The sequence below is a fragment of the Danio rerio genome, chromosome 7 (assembly GCF_049306965.1).
Source record: "Danio rerio strain Tuebingen ecotype United States chromosome 7, GRCz12tu, whole genome shotgun sequence".
Classification (NCBI taxonomy): Eukaryota; Metazoa; Chordata; class Actinopteri; order Cypriniformes; family Danionidae; genus Danio; species Danio rerio.
Genome location: NC_133182.1, coordinates 76,350,629 through 76,377,500, shown reverse-complemented (window position 1 = coordinate 76,377,500; position 26,872 = coordinate 76,350,629). Strand labels below are relative to the sequence as shown.

Below are 26,872 nucleotides of genomic sequence, written 5' to 3'. Positions count from 1 at the left end.
ATATGCTGGATGAATTTCACTGTGGCAACCCTCTGATGAATAAAGGAAGCCAAAGGAAAATGAATGGATGAATGAATGACAATTTAAAAGATTACTATAAATAATAAAATATATGTAAATAAATAAATAAATAAATAAACGAATATATAAATAAATAAATAAATAAATAAATAAATAAAACAAACAAACAAACAAACAAACAAACAAACAAACAAATAAATAAATAAATAAATAAATAAATAATAATTTATGGTTGTCAATTAAAATTGTTATTAAATAAATTGACGCACATTTGCATGTACATTGTAAATATTTGTTATTAAATTAAATTATTGACATAAAAAATTACTTATATACGTACTATAATATGTACATATACAGTTGAAGTCAGAATTATTAGCCCCCCTGAATTATTAGACCGCTTGTTTATTTTTCCCCTAATTTCTGTTTAACAAACAGAAGATCATTTCAACACATTTCTCAACATAATAGTTTTAATAAGACATTTTTAATAATGGAATTATTTTATCTTCGCCATGATGACTGTAAATAATATTTAACAAGATATTTTTCAAGACACTTCTATACAGCTTAAAGTGACATTTAAAAGCTTAACTGGGTTAATTAGGTTAACTAGGCAGGTTAGGGTAATTAGGCAAGTTATTGTATAACGATTTTTTGGTCTGTAGACTATCGAAAAAAAAATATAGCTTAAATGAGCTAATAATTTTGTCCCTAAAATAATGTTTAAAAAATTAAAAACTAATTTTATTATAGCCAAAAAAAAAAAAAAAAAAAAAAATTCTCCAGAAGAAAAAACATTATCAAACATACTGTGAAAATTTCCTTTCTCCGTTAAACATCATCATATGGAAAAAAAATTAAAAAGAGGGAAAAAACTAGAAGGGGGCTAATAATTCTGACTTCAACTGTATATATATATATATATATATATATATATATATATATATATATATATATATATATATATATATATATATATATATATTTGTTAAAAGTCAACGAAAGTAGTGGTCATGCCAACAGAGTGTATGTGAAAGTACAAAAGTACAAGCACAACAAACAGTGTCAGCGTCTGAGATCTCACCTTACCTTCCCCATTGTGCATGCAGGAGCCGTCATTTCATTGGCTCCGTGGATCGACACGCTAATCATTAGCCTCGCTCTCACCCTTTATACACTGTGTGAGGAGAAATCGGACATGAGCGTCTGCTGCACACGCCGTCCGCAGGGGTTCAGGCGTCTTGGGTTTGTGTGCAGCTAATTCCGCTAATACAGATTAGCTCCTGTGGGAGCGGGATATTGATCGAACAACAAAGACAGGACAGAAAGAACGCTCCAACATTCAATTATCCACACCAGTAGACATGAAGCCATCTCTCCTCCTCCCGCGTCCGTCTTCCGGGAAGACACTTGATGGGGGAGGAAGAGACACAATCTGTGCAAGAATACTGTGTTTATGTGTGTGTATTATTGGGGACTTGATCTATAGTCATTGTTGTGTACCGATCTAGTGTGTTTGATTGATAAAGCTAGCATTAACTGTTATAGTGCGCTAGGGCGAATCGATTTTACTTGCTCTCTAGTTTCTTTTGTTCTTGTTTTTATCACATTTTACGAGGCCTAAGGTCATTTAATTTATTCCCTGGTTGGCTACATTTATTCATTAGTCTGTATGCTAATGAGACTCCGGTATTAACTTGGCGGGTCTGGTGCTAAACTCCGCTCGTTTTACCTGACAAATGATACGTGAAGGCGGCGCACGCAACAGATGTGATCTTGAGATCACACCCTGACTTTACTGACACAGCTTTATCATTACAATAAATAATAGCTCATGTGAGTGAATTAAGAAGGTAATGATGAGAGGTGTGATGAAACGTAGCGTCTGAAGAGGTTAAACGACTGTGTTGATTTAGAGTCGTCTGTTTTTTTTTCTGTCGAGCTTTCAAGCTACATTCACAACAGATCTTCATGTTGATTAAAGTTTTTATGCTTTATACTGTTTCCATTATATCCATTTAAATATATATTTTAGATTGGCAGCATGTTCCTTCAAGATTAGCTTATTGTTCGCTTGTTTTGAAATCATACTAAAAACATGTTAGTAGCATGCTAATTAATGTTAAAAACATGGTAGCAAAAAGCTAATTCATGTTAATAATTTTAATTGGTTAATAGACAGATTTTACACGGCCGTCCCCTGCTGAAAAATCCAGCTTAAACCAGCCTAGGCCCTACTGAAAAAAAAACAGTTTAAACCAGCCTAGGCCCTACTGAAAAAAATCCAGCTTAAACCAGCATAGGCCCTACTGAAAAAAAAACAGTTTAAACCAGCCTAGGCCTTACTGAAAAAAATCCAGCCTAAACCAGCCTAGGCCCTACTGAAAAAAAATCCAGCTTAAACCAGCCTAGGCCCTACTGAAAAAAAATCCAGCTTAAACCAGCCTAGGCCCTACTGAAAAAAAATCCAGCTTAAACCAGCCTAGGCCCTACTGAAAAAAAAACAGTTTAAACCAGCCTAGGCCTTACTGAAAAAAATCCAGCCTAAACCAGCCTAGGCCCTACTGAAAAAAAATCCAGCTTAAACCAGCCTAGGCCCTACTGAAAAAAAAAACAGCTTAAACCAGCCTAGGCCCTACTGAAAAAAAAAAAACAGCTTAAACCAGCCTAGGCCCTACTGAAAAAAATCCAGCTTAAACCAGCCTAGGCCCTACTGAAAAAAATCCATCTTATACCAGCCTTGGCCCTACTGAAAAAAAAAAACAGCTTAAACCAGCCTAGGCCCTACTGAAAAAAAAAAAAACAGCTTAAACCAGCCTAGGCCCTACTGAAAAAAAAAAACAGCTTAAACCAGCCTAGGCCCTACTGAAAAAAATCCAGCCTAAACCAGCCTAGGCCCTACTGAAAAAAAAAAAAGCTTAAACCAGCCTAGGCCCTACTGAAAAAAATCCAGCCTAAACCAGCCTAGGCCCTACTGAAAAAAAATCCAGCCTAAACCAGCCTAGGCCCTACTGAAAAAAATCCAGCCTAAACCAGCCTAGGCCCTACTGAAAAAAAAAACAGCTTAAACCAGCCTAGGCCCTACTGAAAAAAATCCAGCCTAAACCAGCCTAGGCCCTACTGAAAAAAAAAAAAGCTTAAACCAGCCTAGGCCCTACTGAAAAAAAATCCAGCCTAAACCAGCCTAGGCCCTACTGAAAAAAATCCAGCCTAAACCAGCCTAGGCCCTACTGAAAAAAAAAACAGCTTAAACCAGCCTAGGCTGGTTGGCTGGGTTGAGCTGGTCGACCAGGCTGGTTTTAGAGGGGTTTTGGCCATTTCTAAGTTGTTTTTTTTAGCCATTTCCACCCTGGTCTTAGCTGGTCAGGCTGGAAAATGACCAGCTAAATCCAGCTAAAACCAGCTTGACCAGCCTGGTTTAAGCTGGACATAGCTGGACATAGCCAGGCTGGGAGCCCAGCCAAAACAAGCTATGCCCAGCTTAACCCAGTCTGGTCAAGCTGGTTTTAGCTGGTTATCTCCCAGCCTGACCAGCTAAGACCAGGCTGGAAATGGCTGGAAACCAGCCTGGAAATGGCCAAAACCCCTCTAAAACCAGCCTGGTCGACCAGCTAAAACCAACCAACCAGCCTAGGCTGGTTTAAGCAGTTTTTTTCAGTAGGATCATTTTTAAAAGAATCGTTTGGAGTTGCATAGAAACGTTGTCTACCTGGCTGTATATCTTATCAGCAAAGAGAAAGTGACGCAAATTTATCATTTCACTGCCTTCCGCGTGACCCGAAGGTCCGTTCTGAAGGAATGGTGAAAATAAAAAGGTATAACAGATCTCATTTTCAGCTTAGTTAAGGGAAATGATTGCTAACTTTAGCTGGACTGATTCTTTCACTATATTAGACCTGTTATAATACTGAATTTCAGGACTGATATACTCATGCTCAACAAAAATGACTGACTTTGAGACAGGGCCGGAGTGGGACTCCTTTTCAGCCCGGGAGTTTCAAGCATTAGACCGGCCCACCTCAGTTCACGACTGACTATATTAAAATAAGGTTATTTCCAATTCAGTTTCTAATGACACTATCACGTCTTTTTCAAGAAAACAGCTGCTTTAGAACTTCAAATGTTCAACAACCCTGCAGTTTTAAATGTCTTAACAATAAAAACGAAAAAATAAAATTACTCAGGTGAGGATCGAACACGGATTGACGACGTCGTAACGCAACGTGCTGACCACTGGACCACAATGGCATTGTTATGCTTGTGTGGCCGGAATGATAATTACATCATCATTACCCTGCAGGCTGCATTTTGCTCATGGGTCTGCAAGACAATAAATAAGAAGAGCTGAGCTGCCGCAAAATAATGAATAAAAAGAGTGAGGCTATGGTCAAATAATTAAATAAATGAAAAAAAGTGCGACTGCTGAAAGTGCAAGCAGCTAAAAAACACCGGCCCTCACAGCCAAAAAACAGACCGGCCCACCGGAAACTCTCCCGGTCCTCCCAATTGGTCAATCCGGGCCTGCTTTGAGACGAAGCATGCATATAGATAACATCACCGTTGTCCAATATCGACATAAGTGTTGCATCAACCAGCTTCCTTTTAGCTTCAAAAGAAAAGCAGTTCTTAATTCTAAAACAGAAGCCTAAAATCACTTTTTTACCAATTGCTAAATGTGAGAACTAAAAGAAAGTGTATCATCAATTACAATTCGAAGAAAATAGAAATTCAACCTCTGCACCATGAGAAATAGTAATAGGATCTAGCTTTTGCTTGGTTTGTTCTGAATTTGAAAATAGCATAAGTTTTGTTTTATCAGCATTTACAGCATTCACCTGGATGACACAATAACAACTATTTTGCGCCCGACCTTACACCACACAATAGCTGATTGGTGTAGAGGAGACAGAGTGATGAAGCCAATTATGATATGGGGATAATTAGTAGGTCATGATGGACAGAGGCCAGTGGGCAAATTCGGCTAGGATGCCAGGGTTAAACACTTACCCTTTTTAAAGGACATCCTGGAATTTTTAACGACCGCAAAGAATCCGGACCTCGGTTTAACGTCATATCCAAAAGTTAAGTCCCTGTCACTATACTGGGGCGTTAAGACCCACACTGACTTCAGGTTGAGCTCCCCCTGCTGGCCTCACTAACACCACTTCCAGCAGCAACCTAGCTTTCCCTTGCATGTACTGACCAAGCGCAGCCCTGCTTAGCTTCAGTGGGCGACCATGTGAGAGTTGCAGAGAGTTAGCTGCCGGCTGTTCTAGTTTACAAAATGAAATAAGGATTTTTTTTTTGCTTAATAATTGTGTTTGCTTTAAAGAGATTGAATACAACACCGTTACCTTATGCAGCATACAAGAAACAATGAAAATGCTAATTAGTCCCGCCTCTACTCAATCACACTGGACCTGCTCTACTTTCACTCCCTCAACTGAATTCCACACAAAGGCAGTCAGTATTATTTGATTAACCCATCCATACATGTCTGATCCAGAAACAGATTCTGATGAGGAAGAGTGAATGATACAGCCTCGCTTACCAGTCGGTGTGTCTCAATGCAATTCGTGTGTCACTCTCTACAACACTGTACATGCAGCTATAATTGATTTCATTAGCCTTTGACTTGGCCACGATATCAAACAGCTAATAATGTGTTGCTAATCTTGCTCATACCTTGTTTTTGTTGAACATCTTATATAGAGAACTGTCAGTAAATTGTAAAGTTGGTGAAGAAAGGCACAGTTCATCATGGGCCCTTTCAATCACCCGGCGCAGTGTGGCGCAAGGCGTGGCGCAGCAGTCTTTTGGTAGTTTCAGCTTGGCGCAAGAGTCGTTTTGAGGCGTTGCGCTACGCTGTTTAAATAGCAAATGCATTAGCGCTCATTTGTGCGCCCATAGGCGTTCTGGTCTAAAAAGGGAGGCGTTCTGAGGTGGACCGCTGGTGCGTTGCTATTTTGAGAATCTATAATAGATTTTTCATTAGACCAAAACAAACCCGGTCTAAACTCCAGCGCAGAGTTGCGCCTCGCTTACACACTGCTTAATACACACAAGAGAGCAATAGGCAAATATCTTTACATATGAAAAAAATTAAATATTAAGGATATATATAGGATATAATAAGAATAGATATAGAATATAAATGTAAAGGATTAAAATATTACAAAACATATTATTTTCTAGCCTACATAAATATGAAAAATCACTGCTTTTATGTCTTCTTCATCTCGGGAGGCTTTTTCAGTTCCTTCATAACAATTTGCTTTTGTATAATGTTATTATTATTAGCAGCATTATTTATTATATCCATATTTATATTTGTTTTATTAAAAACAAGCTTAGATTTGCCCACCTGTCAGATTTTAGATCACCAGGTTGTAGACTGGGGCACAGCATGTGTTTTAGGATATAACTCAGGTTTTTGAGCACACTTCCTTATTATTATTCATTTATTCATTTGCTGGAAATTAGAACTGAATTTAGAAATAGTTTTGAAACTAATCTTTGCGCTTAACAAACAAAAGTATTTATTTATAGACTAATGTATGTCTGTGCGTAAAGGTTTCCCTATCCAAGAGCGAAAGTGAAAGTAGATCCATTATCTCTCATTCTCACGCAGTAGATGCTCTGATTAACAGTTTTCTGTTAAAAAACTGTTAACTGTTTGCTTGTGAAATGCTCAGTTTTTCCACTTAGACTTACTTTGCGTCCTGTAAATAGCGAATGCGCTCTTGGCGTGACGCAGCTGGCTCTTAAAGGTGATGGGAGATGAGACTCTAATTGGTTTATTCTCAAAACACACCTATAACTCATTAAGAAAATAAACTCAACCCTTTTAGACCATGGGCCACGGCACAAAGCGGATTTTCCCATCCTTAAATTAGCAAAAACGTGTTCTGACACGCCCTAAAAGCGTTTGCGCCCTGCGTTTTGCGCTCTGCGCATGGACCATCAAAATAGAGCCCCATATGTGTGCAATGAATGACTTTGTTTTGTTTTATTTCTGCTTTATTTTTGGAGTTTTTTGTCATCTATTTATGCTTTTTAATTGCATCATTGGACCTTGATCTTTCCTCTAAAACTTTTGATGTTGAAAAGTTTGATAAATGCCACTTAAATTGACATTTTATTAGTTTAAAGTGATATTTTGTTTTTGTTTTGTCTTAATCATCAATATTGAGCATAATACTCACAATTGGACAATACACAGCAATGATTTCTTTTTGCAGTGGTTTGCTGTGATTTGTATGGACTGTATACACTACCTGACAAAAGTCTTGAAGTCTATTCAAGTTTTAGGAACAACAAATATTAAGTCGTTTGGTTTGAAAAGTGGCTTATATAAAAGGCAAAGGCCTCTAGATGACGCTTCTTCTAGCAAAATATAATATGATCATGCCTTGATTTTTAATGATTTGATTAGGACAGTAAGGTCTGACTCTGCCTAGACAAAAGTCTCATCACTGAACAGAAATAATGTCCAGTATAGAATATAAAGTCCTGCTGCAGTGGAGACAGAATGAATATTGTGTCTGACTCCATCATGAGCTTGGAGGAATGCATCCATACATCTCTGACATGACTCACATCACTGATTAATAAAGTCATCTGGAATGGCAAAGAAAGCGTTCCTGCAGGACTCCCAGAGTTCATCAAGATCCTTTAGATTCATCTTCAATGCCTCCTCCTTCATCTTACCCAAGACATGCTCAATAATGTTCAAGTCTGGTGACTGGGCTGGCCAGTCCTGGAGCAGCTTGACCTTCTTTGCTTTCAGGAGCTTTGATGTGGAGGCTGAAGTGTGAGAAGGAGCGCTATCCTGCTGGAGAATTGTCCCTCTCCTGTGATTTGTAATGTAATGGGCAGCACAAATGTCTTGATACCTCAGGCTGTTGATGTTGCCAAACACTCTGCAGATCTCTCGCAAGCCCCCATATTGAATGTAACCCCAAACCATGATTTTTCCTTCACCAAGCTTGCTTTCTGTGAGAATCTTGGCTCCCTGCTGGTTCTAGTAGGTCTTCTGCAGTATGATGATTGCTCAACTGATGATACATGGGAAGAATCTAGAATTTAGAAAGGAAAGAAAAAATGGGTTTTTGACATGGGAGCTTCAAATGATGACACACTTTGCACTATAGTTTTGACAGAACCTAATTGTATTGTGTTACCCAGAACAATTATGAATGTCATGCTTATCATGCAATCATAAAGCTTTTCTCAACCCTTATCGGCTGTCTCAGTTTATCCTTGTCTCTGCTGCAGGCCAGGTCATTACAAGAAACCATTTTCACTTGATTTTCGAGACCTGTCATAATGCTTTTACCACGCGGGTCTCTGTAGGTGCATTGTCCCTCCTGGCCATGTGAACAACTTTCACTAAACATCAACAATGCTGCCGCTGTCCAGGGACATTGATGCTGAGAAAGCAAGTTGCGAGTGACTGTGAAAAGGGCTTTCGTTTGACTTGACCACTGGCCTTTTTGATCAACACAATCTAAAAAAAATAAATAAAAAATAAAAAAGAAAAGATGCTTCTTTAAATGTTCTTTGCAGATAATAAGAGTTTATTTAGGAGCTCCTATTTATGTTGAAATGGTTGTTTATCAGGGTTTAGGGTTTTTTATTTCCCGCCTTTTGTTTTTCAAATCTTTAACTGACCAAACACCTGCAGGCTTTCCGGAACTCAACCATCAACCCTACTAGGGCTACACAATATAATGTTTCAGAATCGATATCGCAATGTGTGCAATGTGTTGCAAACAAATACAATGTCCAGTCTGATATATCATTGGTGTATTTAATCACTGTATTCGTATGGAAATTCATATGATTTATGCACACACACACACACATATATATATATATATCCTTTCTTACTTAATTTTTGTCTTTTTTCTTGTCCAAATATCTACATTTCACAGTGAAAGCAAGATTATTGATTCACTTACCCCACTGGCAGATAATTTAAATCAAGCAAAAGACTCTTAGTTTTTACCTGTTTCTTTTGACGGTGAAAACTAAACAATATTTTTTACTTCAATTTTTTTTTTTTATATTTAGACTAGAAACTAGACAAAACTAACAATATTTTGCATTGTGATTATTCAGTTTCTGTATGCTGTTAGACTCCCCAGAAAACCATCAAATAGAGCTATTCAAACTATCTTCTGAAACTGTATTCATATTAGAACATTTATTGCAGAAAAATAAAATATCGCAATATCAGATTTTTCTAATATCGTTCAGGCCAAAACCATGCTTTTTATTTTTTTATTTTGTTTTATTTTATTTTATTTACTTTAATATTACTTAATAATAATAAAAAGTTGCACAAAAAAATTAAATATACCCCATGTTTTTGCCTTGATTAGCATACATGTTTGTACCTAAACAAATGAAGCAGACACTTTATACATTTCAGGAGAGTGTGAAATATGTCCCAGGAATAGTTTTTGCAGTTTATTTTCGCAAATCCACTTGTGGACGCTCAGATATCTCTTGCGAGTGCCCTTCGCACCTGCTGTTCACATGTAAATCCATCAGAGGTCGCTGTGGACTGATTGACTGACTGAATGACTGACTCACCCTCCCCCTTCCCTAAACCCAATCAATAGTGTTTTCAAAAGCAAATCGTACTAAATTGTACGAATTAGATCATACAAATTCATACGAATTAGCCACTAAATCAAAAACTTACGAATTGCCGTGAGATTGTGTTGGCTGCAACCCATCTTTGGGAAAACACCTGAATAAAATCATCTGAATATTAGAAGAGACTTCAAAACCTGAAATGAATGGGTCAGATAAGGGAGACATCCAATCGGTGTGCCTACAGGAACAGGGTTGGGAAGCACCGCTTTAGAGAAGCTAGTTAAAATAGTTCTATTTGGCTCAAAAAAAATTGTAAAAGTGTGTGACAACAAGCTTGAATTCTAATTAAAGCACAACAATATAAACAGCAAATCAGCGTTTGCTTGGTTAGCCGCAGACCACCACATCACATTTTCTGTGTGTATAATACTACAGTTTGATAAGTAGAGCAGAAAGGCTCTTTGATGCGCACTCATTATTCCCAATTAAACGAAGAGATTAATGAGTAACTACTAGAATGATCATTTATTTAAATTTATTAAGTGATCTGGCTCGGGAAGTAAGCCAATGGCCTTAATCGAACTTCAGCTGACGCATACATTTTTAATCTGTGCTGTTTGTTTTTAGCGTAGCAGAAACGTATTCTGATTTACGCCACGATCAATATTGTATACGCTCTTCTGTGTGTTAATGTACACGAAAGCAGATCTCCCTGGAAAGTTGGGCCTCAGTTGTAGCTATATCATGTTTTCTGCTATGGCGAGGTGCCATTAAAGCTTAATGTTCATTACAGCAGCGAGGCAATATTTATTTTACGATACTTTTTACACAAGAGTATGCACAACTCTCTTCTACATTAATAATACAAGTCAAACCCTTGAAATCCAATGAAATATTGAAGCCCTTGCTGCTGTGTAGATAATATGAATGAATCACTATCACACACATTTACGTCAAAGAGAAAAAATGAGATCAGGGGTTTAAGGTTTGGTTTTTTTAAAGCACAGGAGATGAGCTAATCTTGTGTGATGATGACCTAAGACCAAGATTTGCTTTGAAAGCAAGATTGCTGTGCATTAGATTACATGTACGTTAGTGTGTTTGGTGTTGTGGGACGTCGCACATTACATTATCATGCATCAGCTAAAAAGAAAAAGTCACATCATTACACTTACATTGTATTGTGGTGTAATAATTTTTACTTTAATTAAATCCAATTGAATAATCTAGAACAGGGGTGTACAAACGCTGTCCTGGAGGGCCAATGTCCTGGAGAGTTTAGCTCCAACCCTAATGACACACACCTGAAACAGCTAATCAAGTTCTTACTGGATATACTAGAAACTTCCTGGCAGGTGTGTTGAAGCAAGTTAGAGCCAATTTCAGCAGGTGATCAGCTGATCTAAAAGTTTTGGTAGTTTTTGTGGATAAATCCATTTTTAGGATCTAAATATATAATTCAGAAACCTATTTTAATCGCAATACCAGTGGCCATTAGGTGAATTGCAATGTTGAACATGATTCAAAGTCCCAAAACACTCTTTAAAATATTGCTTTCCACTCTTCACTTAGATGTAAAAATTCAAAAATGTTGACACTATATTAATTTCTCTTTACTTTTTCCATTGCAGTGATTATTGACACCATATTCCACTTGTAACAGTAATGCTGTGACAGTTGGTCGCTTTAGTATTTGTCCCACTCCGTCTGCCATGTGATTGGACCGCTGGAAAACATGTAACAGTGATGAGCACTGGGTTTTTCCGGTTTTTCCAGTATTTAACATATTTTACAACCAACCAACCAACCCAAAACCCACCCAACCAACCCATCAAACATACCCACCCATCCACCAAACCAGCTCAACTCAACCTAAACAACCATTCCAACCAACCAAACAAACCCATCCACCAATCCAACAACTCACCAACACAACCCAACCAACCAACCAACCAACCCATCTACCAAACCAACCCAAACAACCATTCCAACCAACCAAACAAAAACTAACAAACAAACTCACCTACCAATCCACAACTCACTAACCCAACCAACCCATCAAACAAACCCACCCATCCACCAAACCAGCTCAACCCAACCCAAACAACCATTCCAACCAACTAAACAAACAAACAAACAAACCCACCAATCTAACCCTTTACCAACCCAACACAACCCAACCCAACCAACTAACCCATCTACCAAACAAATAAACCCAATCAACCCAAACAACCATTTCAACCAACCAACCAACCAAACAAACAAACAAACCCACCAATCCATGATTCACAAACCCAACCCAACTAACCAACCCATCAAACAGACCTACTCATTCACCAAACCAACTCAATTCAACCCAACCAACCCAAACAACCATTCCAACCAACAAACCAACCAGACAAACCCACCAATCCAACCACTCACCAACCCAACCCAACCAACCAACCCAAGTAAGCATGCAAACAAACCAACCCAAACCAAACCAAACCAAATAAACCAACCAATCTACCAAACAAACCCACTGATCTACCAAACCAAACCAACTCAATTTAAGCCAACCAAACAAACCCACCCACCAAACCACTAACCCACCAATCCAACCACCATTCTAAACACCCACCAACCAAACCCAACCCAACCAACCAACCCATCAAACCAAATAAATATGCAAACAAACCCAGCCCCAACACCAACCAACCCACCAACCAACCAACCAAACCAAAAAACCAAACCACACAAACCCACCCATCCACCAAACCATACCATACCATACCAAACCAACTCAAATCAACCCAACTAAACAAACAAATCCACCCACCCAACTGCCAACCCACCAATTCAACCAACTGCCAAGCCAAGCCAACCCAACCAACCAACCTACCAACCTATTAAACCAAATAAGCAGGACACTGGCCCTCCAGGACTGAGTTTGGACACAGCTGATCTAAAAGTTTTGCTGCCGTACCATGGCTGCAGCAGTTGCAATATTATTACACAGTGCTGTAATCTGGTCTCCTAGCTTAGCACTGCGTAATATCATTGTGCCTGCTGCAGCCATGGCAAAATAATACATGTGACATGGCACTCATATGAGCTGTTTTAATTATGCAGATTGGACACCGGCTTCACTTTTGTACTGTTGCGATTTCCACTATCATACTGCCCATAGTTAACTACGGTAAAGTTATAAGTTACGGTTAGGTTTGGTTGCCTCAGTTGTAAAGAAGTGAAAGACTGCAGCTTTAAAGTAATAAACAGTCTTAAATTTATTGTACCGACTCCTACCACCCCCAAGAGGAATAAAAAACCCTCTAAAGTGGAGCAAATTCACTCTAGCCCCCTTTGCCCAAAAATCATATACTGCTAACTCCCAAAATGACTGCAATAAGACTCAGAGGACGTGGCAAATGGCCGTCTTTCCTGCTATCAGATTGGCCTTGCCGCTCTGCGCTTCGCCTCTGGGTTTTATTACTGCTGTGACAGAGCTTTGAAATCAACTGAAGTCCACTTTGGCCAGAGAGAGGGAGAGAGAGGGAGAGAGAGAGCAGATAGGATCAGACCAGGCAGAGCTGGAGGAGGTCAGAGTTGTATTAACCCAGGAAGGGATTAGCCAAGAACCACAGGGGGGATTCGGTGCCCGGAGGCCCCTCGAGGCAGGGACCTTGCAAGGTGGCCTGAGAACATCTCTGTGTGTGTGTGTTGCTTGTATTCCTTACTTCGTATGACCATAATGTCCTTAGAAGTATGGCAATACCAGTAAATGTTGACCTTCTGGGGACAACGTTTGGTCCCCATGAGTAAAAACAGCTCAAAAATCTCACCAGATAAAGTATTTAGTTTTTGGGAAGTCCCCATAAAGATAGCTGTATATGTGTGTGTGTGTGATGCTAAAAGGATATACCTGACTTAAATGAAAGTTGTGCATTCTTGAGAGTGAATGTGTGCTCCTGATAAGCACATGCATAGTCTATATCCTCATATTTGTGTCCCGTGTCAGTTCTGGCGACCCCTCTGAAACGCAACCACCTGAGATGTGGCCAATCTCTCCAGCTCTCTTATCAGAGATCTGTCTGTAGGATGTCAGCAGGTTTCTTCTACACACACACACACACACACACACACACACATACACATATAAAGAGAGCTGATGGAGAGGACCTGCTGCTCAGTATGAAGCCGGTAAAGCCGTATTCCTGTTTCAGATCTCTCCACGGGGCCCCAAGGGCCGCGGCAACAGGTCAGCACATCATACAAACTCGCATCAGCTCTTTACAGCACAGATCAACAAACTTCATCCCGCCAGCGCAGAGCAGTGTGTGTAAAGATGTAGGCAGTAAATGCCAATCTTCTGTTTGTACACTGAAAAATATAGTCTTGGATGTACTTTCAAACCTTTTTACTTTTTGTCAGGGCATTTCAAACTCTCGCACACTTGAGTTGAAGTCTGAAGAAGTAGAAGAAGAGTATTCAAGTATTTTCTTGAATAAATACGTTTTCAAGATCTATACATACAATTCAGAAACATACTATTAGCGACACTACTGGTCATTAGGTAAACTGCAGCAATTAAGTACCGAACATGATTCAATGTTCCAAAACATTTGCTGAGATGTTGCTTTTCACTCTTCACTTAAATGTGTGTAACAAATTTGACACAATATTAATTTCTTCCTATTTTTCAATTGCCGTCTTTTTTGACTTCATATTCCACTTGTAACAGTAATGCTTTAGTATTTGCCCCACTCCTCCTGTCCTGTGATTGGACAGCTGGATAAATGTAACAGTGATGAGCCCTGGGTTTTTCCGTTTTTCCAGTATTTAACTAGTGTTTTTTCAAGTCTTTAACATCAACCAACCCAAAATAAACTAAACCACTTCACACCACTCCACACCACACCAAACCACACCACACTAAACTAAACTAAACTAAAGTAAACTAAACTAAACTAAACTAAACTAAACTAAACTAAACCAACCAACCAACCAACCAACCAACCAACCAACCAACCTAACAAACCTACCCATTCAACAAACCAAATCAACTTAACCCAACCAACATAAACAACCATTTCAGCCAACCAATCAAAAACCAACAACCCACAATCCAACCAACCAACCAACTAAACCAAACCAAACCTAACCTAACCTAACCTAACCTAACCTAACCTTAGCTAAGCAAAACAAACCAAGTTAACGTGTAGAAAAACCCACCCACCAACCAAACAAACCAAAGCTAACAAAACCCACCCACCCAGCCAATCAACCCACCTACTCACTTACCAATCAACCACACAAAAACAAAAACAAATCAACCCAACCCACCAAACCAAACCAAATAAAACCAACCAACCCCTCAAACCCTCCCACCCAACCAATCAACCCACCTACCCACTCACCAATCAACACACAAAATAAAATCAAATCAAATCGACCCAACCTAAACCACCCAACCCAACCAACCAACCAAACAAACATCCAACGTACCACCAAACCAACCAGCCCACCAAATAAACCCAACCAACCAACCAAAAAACACACACTTAAACCGTCCCACCAAACTAAAACAACCCAACCAACTAACCAACCATCCAAACCCACTCACCAAATCAATCAACTCACCTACCCACTCACCAGTCAACCATACAAAACAAAACCAAATCAACCCAACCTAACCAACCTCAACCCACCAACCAAACAACATACCACCAAACCAAACCCAAACAACCAACCAACCATCCAGCCAACCAACCAGTCAAATCCCACCAATTTAAACCAATGCACCTAACCACTCACCAACCAACCACACAAAATAAAACCAAATCAACCCAACCAAACAATCAACCAACCAAACCAAATAAAACTAAACCAAACTAAATCAACAACCCACCAATCAACCAAACAAACAACCAACGGATCACCTATCAAACCAAACCAACCAACCACTCAAACCCTCCCACCAAACTAAACCACTCCAACCACCTAACCAAACCCATTTACCTAATCAATCAACCCACCTACCCACCCGCCAATCAACCACACAAAACAAAACTTAACCCAACCAACCAATCAATCAGTCAGTCAGCCTAAAAAGTTGGCAAACTAGAACCTGAGCCATGTAGCACCGTAAATAACGAATTAGTAAATGTGGTTTCACTAACTCTGCTTCGTGAGTGCAGTGATATTTGTTTTCTACACTGTGTTTTCTGAGAATCACGCAACTGAGAAAAACTGACAAAGTGCAGCAATCATAAAGCTGAAACCCTGCAGTAATGTCTCCTACTACATTCTTCATGCCAACTAGCTGGCATGTTTAGAAATTCACAGCAGATGTAAGAATGGCTTGAAGAAACTGTCAGTGTGACTGTACTAGAGGATCATTTCAGCCGATTAGATCTGCTGGTGCTCAGTAAGATTCAGGGGTTCCTTCAGGCCCTAACAGGGAATGGGAATTAAAGCAATTGGCATTCGCTAGTCCTATAAAAAGTTCTGGTCTTTTGTTTTATTTTCTCGAAGCTTATTCAAGATATCAGGACAGGATAAGTTAAACACCACACATATGCAGTTTAGCCTCTTGGAAAAACAAACAAACAAAAAAAAAAAGCGTTGCGGTGGCGCAGTGGGTAGCACGATCGCATCACAGATAGAAGGTTGCTGGTTCGAGCCCCATCTGGTTCAGTTGGCATTTCTGTGTGGGGTTTGCATGTTCTCCCTGTGTTGGCGTGGGTTTCCTCCAGGTGCTCCGGTTTCCCCCACAGTCCAAAGACATGAGGTACAGGTGAATTGAATAAGCAAAATTGGTCGTAGTGTATGTGTTTGAATGCAAGAGTGTATGGATGGTTCCCAGTGCTGTGGCAGGAAGGGCATCCGCTGCGTAAAACATATGCTGGATAAGTTGGTGGTTCATTCCACTGTGGCGACCCAAGATGAATAAAGGGACTAAGCCAAAAAGAAAATGATTAAATGAATAAAATAAGTAAATAAATGAAACAAAATATGTTTTATAATAAATTTAAATATAATAATATTAATAATACTAACACATGTTAATTATAAAAACAATAACTTTATTGTTATAAACTAAAATAAATAAATAAATAAATAAATAATAAATAAATACAATAAAATGATATTAATAAAATAAAATAATAAATCATTTTTAAAACTTATAAAAAAATAAAACAAAATATACTTGTTTATAAATTAAAAATACAATAATAGATTTAAATAATAAAAACAATTAATTTAATGTTAAAATTAAATAAAAATAAATAAATAAAATAAAAATAAACCAATAAAACAAAATATGTTTATTAATGAATTAAAATAAAATAATAACAAATTTAAATAATACAAACAAATAATTTAATGTTATAAATAAATAAATAAATTAAATTAACAAAATAAATACATAAAATAAAAGTAAATAAAAATAAAATAAAATATGTTTATTAATAAATAAAATATAATAATAATACATTTGAATAATAAAAGCTATTTAATGTCATAAATAAATGTAATTTAATGTAATTTTTTTATTAATTAATTTATATTTTATCTTATATATTGAAGCATTTGCTAAAGAAATTAGCATTTGGCCTTAGTTTTATTAAAATAAAATGAAATCTTATTTATATATATAAAAAAATAATACATACATATATATATATATATATATATATATATATATATATATATATATATATATATATATATATATACATATATATATATAATATATAATAATATATATATATAAGTACAAAATGTAATTTCATTTAACATAATCTATAAAAATATGACACATCTATGCTTATATATTTAAGAACTGCTAACAAAATTAGCATTTGTCCTAGTTCGACTGTTTGGTTGAGTATATACTGTATATTCATACTCTGTTGTGGTCATTAATATCACATTTTAAATGCAACACACTTGGCAGCAAAGGAAACACAGGCAGAGTCATTCAGGGACACATTCAAGCAGATGCACGACACAACAACATAACATAAACAGAAGTCATTATTTATTTATATTCCTGCCGTCTAAAACCGAGAAGGATCATTTGTTTGCACTTTAAGTTCATCTCCGTAACTACAGACCGCATTGCTATTCAGAATGATAAGAAATTAACGGTGTAGCTCCATTGACATTCTCTCAGTTCTGCAGGCATAATTGAGAATATTGCAGTGCATAAAGCATGTTCTATTTAAGATTATCCACGGCTGACCTTATGAATATCATTTAACATGTATATTTTGGGTGCTCAGAGCATATTTTAAAAGTGTAGCGTGCAGTTCCAGCACATTTAGAGAAGGTAACTGTCTGGATAAAAATACAGAGTCATTTTTATTCTCCAAAGTTTGCAAAGTTTGTTCTAATACAGCTAAAGACATTTAAAAATGAATTCGTTAACATTATTTAATGTGTTAGGAATATTAAAAATAATTAGTGTCTCTGTTACACCATTTATTATACTGCGTTATTGTTTATTTATAAATGTAGTGTGTGTGTGTGTGTGTGTGTGTGTGTGTATATATATATATATATATATATATATATATATATATATATATATATATATATATATATTTTTTTTTTTTTTTCATTTAGTTATATAATTTAATTTTATAAGATATTATATACTTATTACATTACTAATTATATACAGTACACATAACAACGACACCTATTTTTATGTATGTTGTTCATAAAACCTCAAAATATTTAATCAATAAAAACAATATTTGAAAATCTCATGTATTATTTCATGCATTAATATTTCAAATATTTTTTAGTTGTTAAAAATGCTTCACATTAATCAAAAGTGACAAAGGCGTCACAAATGTCAATAAAGTAATGTTACAAATTAATTTAGATTCAAATTATCCTGTGCTTTTAGACTTACAGTGTTAACTAACACTAAGACCTTAACACTTATTTATAATCATTGTAATGATCAGTCGGCGTAAGACAGAGGTGAGGGTTCAAATGCAGTTTATCAGAGTCAGGTAGGCAATGGTCAAAGCAGGAGCAAACAGTAGCATGAGGGTAATCCAAAAGCGTAGTTGTGTTCACAGGCAAAGAGGTTGAGACAGGTGGTCAAACAACATAAACAAGGCAAGGCATCACTAGCGATGGTTGATGTGAAACTGTTTCAACACAGTGTTGAGATCGCAGAGTGCAAGTGTTTCGAAACACTGCATCAAAGCATTGAAACACCCAGGTCATGTGACTAAAGTGTTTCAAAGCATCAGCCATTTCAGAAGCATTTCGAAATCTGGCGAATCTGTGTTTGATTGACAGGGTCAGAAAAAAAATAATAATAATATCTCATGTAGCCTAGCGGACCATGCATGTGCACAGAGTAACTGCTACAAATGGTCCGAGTATGAATCCTGACTTGTACAAATACTCTGAAATTATGACGTGATGTACTTTAATGTTTTTTTTTTCACCAAAACAAGACATATTTATTCACAAAGTAATAAAATAAAAATAAACCAATAAAACAAAATATGTTTATTAATGAATTAAAATAAAATAATAACAAATTTAAATAATAAAAGTAAAAAAATGTAATGTTATAAATACATTAATTGATTAAATTAACAAAATAAATACATAAAATAAAAGTAAATAAAATAAAACAAAATATGTTTATTAATAAATTAAAATATAATAATAAATATACATTTGAATAAAAGCTATTTAACGTTATAAATAAATGTAATTTAATGTAATTTATTTATTAATTAATTCATATTTTATCTACACATATATTGAAGCATTTGCTAAAGAAATTTGCATTTTGCGTATTTTTATTAAAATAAAATTAAATCAAATTAAATTACATTTTGTACTTATTTATATATATATAAAAAATAAAGTACAAAATGTAATTTAATTTAACATAATCTATAAAAATATGACACATCTTTGCTTATATATTTAAGAATTGCTAACAAAATTAGCTTTTGTTCATTCGGATGTCAGACCAATGTTACAACAAAACACGTTAGAACAACAGAGCATTTAAAAACTAACATATTTCGAACCAATTATCTCGCCATGCTAGTCTGGAACACTCACGGCTTCATTCTATCGCTTGATGTCATAACTCTACAACATGAAGTTTAATACCTCAATTTGCTTAACTGTTTCTTTGCTAAAGCTGTTCTAGTGCAATACATAAAAATGACCACTAGGTGTCACTATAGAGACAAGCTTTAACACATTTGCTTCGAATGTTTTGTGGTTCATGAAGCCTCGCTTTGCCCACTACTAGCAAACAGTAGCATGAGGGTAATCCAAAAGCGCAGTCGTGGTCACAGGCAAAGAAGTCGACACAGGCGACCAGAGAACATAAAAAGGGCAAGGCAGGGGTCAAAAGCATGCCAAGACATGGAAAACGCTTTGTAAAGTTTACAGAAAACAACACTCACCCCTGTGTGTGTAAATGTGAGGTGCATATATAGTCCATGTATTAAATCTTCATGATCTACAGCTGTGTGCAAGTAATAAGGGGTGATCCGGAACTGGTGTGTGAGTGAGGTGCCTTATGGGAAATGTAGTACAGTTTGCAGACCTCCCAAGTTGGCAATAGATGTATGTGATAAGCGGGGGGTGGGTTGGAGGCGGTGTTTGACAGAGTGCACGAGACTGAAGAGCGAGGAGGGATCCGGTGGTGAGGGGTGTGAAGGGAGCGCGACTTATTTGAGGATCTGGAGGGAGACGCAAAATTTCCGGGAGATTATCACTTGTTTGCGGGCATCTTCCAGGAGACTTGGGATGTCTGAGTTTGGAGGCAGAATTGTAGTCCGGGGAAAGTGCATGTTTTCAGCAATCTATAAGGGCTAGATCGCTGGCGATTGTGAAAATCATATTGTATTTCAGCAGTTAGCAAGAAAAAAAGAAAAAAGAATGAATTACTTTATTCTTTTTTTTCGGCTTAGTCCCTTTATTCATCATTGGTCGCCACAGCGGAATGAACCACCAACTATTCCAGAATATGTTTTACACAGCGGCTGCCCTTCCGGCTGCAACCCAGTACTGGGAAACACCCATAAACACTCATTCACACACATAAACTACGACCAATTTAGTTTATTTTATTCACCAATACCCGCAAGTCTTTGGACTGTGGAGGAAACCGGAGCATCCGGAGAAACCCCACACCAACACAGATGAACATGCAAACTTCACACAGAAATGCCAACTGACCCAGCCAGGACTCAAACCCTCAACCTTCTTGCTGTGAGGCGACAGTGCTAACCACTGAGCAACCATGCTGCCTGACATTGTGTTAATTTGTCATTATAGTTGGCATATATAGTGCAGCATTTATCAGTGCCTTTCTTACATAAACCCAACATTACGTTAAGTGCAACATTATGTATACTTCATGAATACACACACACACACACACACACAATGACCAAGATGTTATGTGTATAACGGCACTTGGCAGATAAAAGCTCTGGGTTCTGCGAGCCTCTGGCTAACTGGCATGTTTGCGTGCCCATTTATGCCACGTGGCACCGCAGGCCACATTACTTTCCATGTGGCGCTGTCATCTGTGTTGACACGGGCACCAGCGCAATCTCTTCTGTGGAAGCCCGCGTGGAAGCCAAAAACGGCTTTGACGGGGATTTGCCCCACAACAGTTGAGGAGTGTTACTGGATAGCGTGTTCGTTTCAAACTTTTGCTATCCTAGTTTTTTTTTTTTTTTTTTTTTACAATTGCAGTGCTAAGCTCAATAGCTTTGGGTATTATTCAAATGAAGCTCCCCTTATATAACCTTGCTGATGATAGAAGGAAGACTCAGAGGCCTTCTAGTCATGGAGGAATTGCGCTTTTATTATGTTTTCCGAAGAAATTAGGCCATGTCGTCTACTGTGCTTTTTTATTATAGCTAAATAAGGAGTTTTGACTGTCCGGGAGGTACGGTGGGATGTTTTCAGACACAGATAGAGTCTCTGGTAATGTACAGTACTTAGCAGGCACCTTGATGTCAAAACGAAATCTAATAACATGTCAAAACCTTGTCAAAAATGCAAATCGGTTTGGACCTTGACATCAGTGTGTGGCAAAGTCTGTTTAATGTGGCTTCCCTTGGCACAGAGGTTTTGTTCTAACCGTCCTGACATTTTCTGAAATAATGTGCTGTGTAATAATATCAGGCTTCGTTTAGCACTTTCCAGAGTTCTTCTTTAGGTTTAGAGTGCCATATCTTTCTGTTTTTGTGTAGGTGATCTCATACAGCCTCTATAATATTCAGGTCTGGACCTTGTGGAGGCCATTTCATGACTGTCTGTGTTTCATCAGCGATTGTCTTTCACTCAATAGGATTTCGCTGCAGTTGGTGGAACAATATCATACTAAAAATGAAAACTATTACCACTGAAGTCCTTTCCAGAAGGAATGACATTTTGGATTTAAACATATCTGTACTTTTTAGCATTCGCAATCAATTCAGACAATATTGCTAACAACACAGGTAGAAATGCAGCTCAAACCATGACAAACATCCTTTCTCAATTGGTGTACTATTACTCACCCAACCCAAATTTTAAATAAAAGTAGGCAAAAAACGTTTCTTTTATTCATTAGCAATATGGTGAGGCAGTGGCGCAGTAGGTAGTGCTGTCGCCTCACAGCAAGAAGGTCGCTGGTTCAAACCTTGGCTCAGTTGGCATTTCTGTGTGGAGTTTGCATGTTCTCCCTGCCTTCTCGTGGGTTTCCTCCAAGTTCTCTGGTTTTCCCCACAGTCCAAAGACATGCGGTACAGACGAAAGCTAAATTGGGTAAATTGGGTAAGCTAAATTGTCCGTAGTGTATGAGTGTGTATGTGAATGTGTGTGTGGATGTTTCCCTGAGATGGGTTGCGGCTGGAAGGGCATCCGCTGTGTAAAAACTTGCTGGAAAAGTTGGCGGTTCATTCCGCTGTGGCGACCCCGGATTAATAAAGGGACTAAACCGACAAGAAAATGAATGAATATATATATATATATATATATATATATATATATATATATATATATATATATATATATATATATACACACACACACACACACACACATTCATTCATATATATATATATATATATATGTATGCATTTTGACTTTACAAATTTTTGTATTTACAAGTTGGATTTGCATATTTATGAATTGTTTTGAATTTACAAAATGCGTTTTTGTCTATTTATGAATAGTGTTTTGAATTTACAAATTAGATTTTCGTATTTGTGAAGTGTGTTTTTAAAAATTACAAATTGTGTTTTTTGTATTTACAAATTGCATTTGCATTTTTATGAATTGTTTAGAATTTGTAGATTGTGTTTTGACTATACAAATTGGATTTGAATTGACAAATTGGATTTGCATATTTACCAACTGCGTTTTGAGTTTTCGAATTGTGTTTTGTATTGACGAATGGGATTTTGTGTATCTACGAATTGGATTTGCGTGTTTATGAATTATGCTTTTTGAATTTATGATTTATGTTTTGTCTATTAACGAACTGTGTTTAACTTGACAAATTGCATTTGCATATTTACCAACTTTGTTTTGACTTCACAAATTGTGTTTTGAATTTACAAACTGGATTTGTGTATTTATGAATTGCGTTTTGAATTTATGAATACAATTTTGTAAAAGTTGATTGTGTATTCATTTTATTTTGTAAATGTATTCTTTTTGAGAATGATCTGGCTCTATAGATTTAACGCTGACCGCACAGATATCTGTCAGGTGGATCCCACACCACATGGCATAGCGCTCTGTTTATGTGTGTGTGTGTGTTTCAGGCTCTGTCTCCAGGGCAGATTATCGCTGCTGCCACCACAGCGCACTGGAGAAATTGAGCGAATGAGGAGCAGCGTTTGAGAAATGCTCACCTTATGTAGCCTGCGAGGAGACAGATTCACTTGGGGGCTGTAGCACATTTGCTTGCTCTGTTAAGTTTGTTTTGTGTGTGTGTGTGTGTGTGTGTGTGTGTGTGTGTCTGGAAGTATATATTTGTGTGTCTGTGTGAGAGTGTGTGCAAGTCAGTGTGGGTGCGTGTGTGTGCGCAAGTATCTGTCAGTGTGTTTCTGTGTGTGTGTCTGTCTGTTTGTCTGTGTGTGTGCGAATGTGTGTGTGTGTCTGTCTGTTTGTCTGTGTGTGTGCGAATGTGTGTGTGTGTCTGTCCGTGTGTGCGCAAGTGTTTGTATATGCGTGTGTGTTCGCACGAGTGTTTGTGCATGGATGTGTGTGTGTGTGTGTGTCTGTCTGTATGTGCGAGTGTGTAAGTGTGAGTGTGCCTATGTCTATGTGTGTATGTGTGTGTGTGAGTCTGTATGTGTTAGTGTGTGTGAGAATTTTTATATATACGTGTTTGTTTGCACGAGTGTTTGTGCATGCATGTGTGTCTGTCTGTGTGTGCGAGTGTGTGTGTGTGAGTGTGCCTGTGTCTATGTGTGGATGTGTGTGTGTGTGAGTGTAAGTGTGTCTATGTCTATGTGTGTGTCTGTGTGTTAGTGAGTGTGTCTGTCTTACTGTGAGTGTGTGTGCATGTGAGTGCGTATGTGTGTCTGTATGTATGTCTGTATGTATGTATGTGTGTGTGTGTATGTGGATGTATAGATGACAGTCCTGCTGTTGGCTCTCATTGGGTGGTCCTGAGCACTCTCTGATTTGCATCATAAGTATTAAAGTTCAGCATCCTCCATCTTTCAGACATATGGGATCAAGCAGACACTCTGGAAGTAAACAGTGAAGACCACATGCCATCATTCTGAGCGCTGCCCCTGCAAGAGCACAACATGACATCTTTCAGCGTCACCTCCGAGGGAGACGTGTTTACTGTTTACAGCATCTTTGATATCTGCTGTTGTCTTATCTGCTAATTGCATCTTTTCTTGCTGCGTTCACATGCGCATACTAATGTACGCTAGCACTGGTGCCGAGCGGTGGACGTCTCAAGCCAAGAGATGAAAACTCTTTCAGTTTTTGCTTTTTTTAATATAATTGTTAGTGTTGTTTTTGTTTAGCTTACACGCACAGCACAATTCACGTGAACAATGTGAATTTACGAATTGGATTTGCGAAATTATGAACTGCGTTTTGAATTTACGAATTGTGTTTGTGTTTTTATGAATTGTTTTAAGTTTACGAATTTGCGTATTTGTGAAGTGTTTTTTTAAATTTATGAATTGTGTTTTCTGTATTTACGAATTGCATTTTGAATTTACGAATTGTATTTGCATATTTACGAATTGTGTTTTGAATTTTGTGTTTTGAATTCAGTTGAATTTGTGTATTTAAGAATTGCGTTTTAAATTTCCAAATTTGATTTGCATATTTACAAACTGCGTTTTGACTTTACAAATTGTGTTTTTAATTCACTAGTTAGGTTCATGTATTTATGAATTGCTTTTTGAATTAACGAATTTGATTTGCATATTTCCAAGAGGTGTTTTGACTTTACAAATTGTGTTTTGAATTCACTAATTGGATTTGTGTATATACGAATGGCATTTTACATTTCCGAATTCTATTTGCATATTTACGAACTGTGTTTTGACTTAACGAATTGTGTTTTGAATTCAGTAATTTGATTTGTGTATTTAAGAAATGCGTTTTAAATTTTCAAATTGGATTTGCATGTTTACAAACTGCGTTTTGACTTTTACAAATTGTGTTTTGAATTCACTAATTGGGTTCATGTATTTATGAATTGCGTTTTGAATTCACAAATTTGATTTGCATATTTATGAATTAGATTTGCATATTTAAGAACTGTGTTTTGACTTTACGAAATATGTTTTAAATTCGCTAATTGGATTCGTGTATTTATGAATTTTGATTTGAATTTATGAATTTCATTTGCATATTTACGAAAAATGTTTTGACTTTACAAATTGTGTTTGAATTTACTAATTGGATTTGTGTATTTATGAATTGCATTTTGAATTTACGAACTGGATTTGCATATTTACGAACTGAGTTTTTGACTTTATGTATTGTGTTTTGAATTCACCAATTGGACTTGTGTGTTTACCAATTGCGATTTGAATTTACGAATTGTGTTTTGTGTATTTATGAACTGGATTTTGTGCACTTACGAATTGTGTTTAAATTGACAAATTGGAGTTGCAAATTTACCAACTGCCTTTTGACTTTTTTTTGCGTTTGACGAATTGTGTTTTGAATTTATGAGTTGGATTTGTGTATTTATACATGTATAAACAAAATACAGCATAGATAAATATATAGAATAAATGGGAAAAAATAACAAATAAAAACATCACTCACAAAATACAGAAAACAGCTATTTTACGGATTTTTCTGTTTTAATGTGTTACCTGAAGTTGACTTAAAAATTCACAAATATCTCTTCCTAATTTCCCTCACACCAGTTTTATTGTAGTATTGTAATAAATATTGCAGTTATTAACAATAGTGTCTGTTGTGTAGTTGTTTTTTTTAAAACAATATCTTTCTTTCTTTCTTTAGTTGTCTTCAGTTGATGGATCAGGCTTTGCTCGCTGCACTGGAAAAGGAGTCGCATCTCATCCATTTCCAACAGTTCAAATGAGGTCACAGAATGTAAGCGCGGTAGGTGGGCATTATTTATTTGACTTGGTAATCAGCCAATCACAGTAACTCAAAGCCACTGGCTCCTCCCACATTCCCACCACACTATAAGAGCTCATTGAAAACACAATAAACTTGACTTAGGCTTCACCAGTTGATGTCGCAATTGTTAGTATTTGTTTAGTTGAGTTTTTTGTGGAGGGGTTAGTACCATTTTTCTAATGCAACTTTTTTGAGGATGTGAAAGTAGCTGGTGCACAAACCCTCAGAAACAAACAAAAACACACACACACACGCACACACATGCTCACCACAATCCCCCTGGGCTGCATTTAGGTCAACTGGGATTTTCTGCAGACTGTAAATTCTGCCATGTCACGCAGAGCTGTGTATCTCTCTCTCTCTCTCTCTCTCTCTCTCTCTCTCTCTCTCTCTTTCACTCTCTCTCTGTTTATATATGTCTCTCTCTCTCTCTGTTTTCTCATTCACACTCTCTTTTTCCACCTCCCAAACTGTGGCAGCACTGAGAATATGTATCTAACAGATATAACACCACAACGCTGGACCTCTATCTTTATCTTTCCCTCCTGTCAGCATGTGGATCGAGGAGAGAAACCGACGAACGGAAGAGTAAAACACTGACACTTCACAGTAATACAGCTGT

At 37.1% G+C, this 26,872-nt stretch overlaps 1 long non-coding RNA gene across 1 annotated transcript in view; it reads left to right on the top strand.

Moving 5' to 3' along the window:
- Positions 1-26,065, top strand: part of LOC141375210 (uncharacterized) — a 94,903-nt gene extending 68,838 nt beyond the window's left edge. Inside the window, exons 2-3 of the long non-coding RNA XR_012382867.1 lie at positions 23,439-23,587; positions 24,349-26,065. This is a non-coding gene — a long non-coding RNA (uncharacterized lncRNA). The remainder of the gene's footprint in view (positions 1-23,438; positions 23,588-24,348) is intronic.
- Positions 26,066-26,872: the final 807 nt, after the last annotated feature.